Genomic DNA, 2,514 nt, shown 5'->3' with positions numbered 1-2,514 from the left:
TTTGGAAATTTTCAACTCTGTACAGTGAAAAGCATATAACCTTACTTTTGATCATCTCTAAAACAAATAGGAATGAGTCTCTGCTCCTCTACTAAAGGAGCCTTGGCATGTTCATGCGCCTTCCATAATCCTGTCTCATATCTCCAAGTGTAAAAGCGCGAAGGCTTTGCTTGTGGTTCTGATAGATGGAGTTGATTTCTGTCCCTGCAAGAAAAGTACCAGAATGCCCAAGAGCACCTGCTGGTACCTATTATGGCGATCTGTTCGTGCTTTTAAGGCAGCATGCAGTTGACCAACGAGCCTGTAAACAAAAATTATGATGGTCAAAAAAGGGAATAAGATTTTTCTGTCAATTCTCTGAATGTTTCTAATCTTCTCTTTTATCATTATCATTTTTTAATCACTTTAAACTGAAAAGGGAAAAGAACCACTGTTACTTATATCAATCAATGTATTCAGCTATACCTAACCAAATATTCAGGTACTCCGTGACTCTTCATTCCGATGTGTCCAGTCCTTAAGTAAACCAGTGTAATAATCGAATCCACTCCACGGTCAGTATATCAGAGTTTTGCACAATTAGAGCACCCATGGCTTAAAGATGGGGCTAGGAGAGTGGGGTCTCACCCTGATATCAAAAAGATCGATTTTAAAATTAGTAATAACTGCACTTTCATAATGACGTAATCTCAATATGCATGTATGTAAAATAAATCAAGAATATTAAAATCAAATAAAGATAATACAGTACACAAAAAAAAAAACAAGTCTATACTGCCATCATCTTCAAAATGTATCTTTTGTGATATTAGGAATCACTATTTTAAGTGTTATATAAGTCCCAATACTTGTACGCAAATCCCCTGTTAGGATCCAAGAGATGGATGTGCTGGCGATTTTATGCAAGAATTAACTTTAAAAATGAATTTGTTAATAACACAGTATCATTCTTTCTGTACATTAAAATACTGTGATAGAATTAATAATAATAAATATTATATAGAAAAACTGAAAATTAATAAACTTAAAAATCAAATTGGTAGACTAATAAGATGGAATAAATCAAACTGTATAAAACAGATCACTTGGCTTTAAGTATCATATGTCTTAGTTATGAATAACAATTTCAAATATTAACGTAGGCAATGGTTAGCACAGAATTATTTGTTAACCCATTTCCAAGAACATAAGCAAATAAAAATTATGAATTTGGAAATACTAATGATACTATGTAAACATCCTAATAATAATCAAACATTTATATCAGTAACATCATATTCTATGATCATAAAAATGTATATCATCATGATATCATCATTTGGAAACCCAAACAATCAAAATATACATGGAATGTTTTAGTATAAACTGGATTGGGAAAAAGAATATTCAGTACCTGTAGCTCATAATAGTAATAAATAAACAGAAATTTCCATGAAGAATTATCAGTACGTTTGTCAAAAATATCAATACCAATACTCTAAGTTGAAACATAATAACCATAATAAATCAAAAATAGATGAAAATTTGGTGGTTAGTAACATTAACTAAAGGAACACAGTAACTTGTATAGTCTAAACATAATGCTACAAAGCAAATCATTCTTGAAATCCTCTAAGTCAATTCTGACCTTCTCATGCACATAATAGTTATAGATAATATAATTATCATACCTGGACTTTCTTTATCAATTTGATAAGAACTCATAAGCATTGTTTTATTGGCTAAGAACGATGGGCAACGGACACCTTGTCACTCAGCATAAATGTTTGTGCTAGAGGGTCTGGAAGATCACTTTCAGAAGGAGAACCATCTGCAGACACACTTGATCTCTTTCAATGCAACAAGAATGTTCAGGCATATTTTCTGCTTATCCTCGCTAAGATGCATATTCTTTACAATGGTACCAAGATGCACACCCTGTAAACAAAAAGAGTTAAAAGCTTTGATCTAAGAGATGTACTGCTGGTTCAAAACAGTATACTTTCCAGTGTCAAACATTATATTAAAAAAAAGAAACATATAAAACCATATGAATAATTTGTAATGAAACAATATAATCAGTGACTTCTTACCTGAGATTCAAATTCCTTTACAGCATCTTTTATAGCATCTTCAATATCCATATCAAATTCAACAACATTTTCCAGAACAACACTGTCAAACGTTTCTTGTGATACAACCTTTGCCATTTTGTCTGGGGGGAAAAAATCATAAGAAAATTACATAGTTTGTAAACACCTTCAAAATACAGATTATTGTACTAGGGATAGTGGTACCAAGGAAAGCGTAATATACATGTAATCTTAAAGGAAAATATCACATGATTCCCTAGTGAACTTCATGGTAACTCTCTTACAAATAAAGTTTAAAATGCTGCTTGGACCTTAAAGTGGAAATTTCAATCAAAGTATCATATCCTTTTTTTTTTACTGTCACTGTACTTAAAAATGATTAATGGTAGAGAAGACAGAAAGGCATCCAATTTGATTTTTTTTGGTATATAATATAAATGAA

General features: G+C 31.5%; 1 pseudogene; it reads right to left on the bottom strand.

Moving 5' to 3' along the window:
* The window catches only part of LOC119588225, a 48,411-nt pseudogene that overhangs the window by 17,765 nt on the left and 28,132 nt on the right, over positions 1-2,514 (bottom strand).

This window comes from Penaeus monodon, chromosome 23 (genome assembly GCF_015228065.2).
Source record: "Penaeus monodon isolate SGIC_2016 chromosome 23, NSTDA_Pmon_1, whole genome shotgun sequence".
NCBI classification, from domain to species: Eukaryota; Metazoa; Arthropoda; class Malacostraca; order Decapoda; family Penaeidae; genus Penaeus; species Penaeus monodon.
This window is presented reverse-complemented; position numbering and strand designations above follow the sequence as displayed.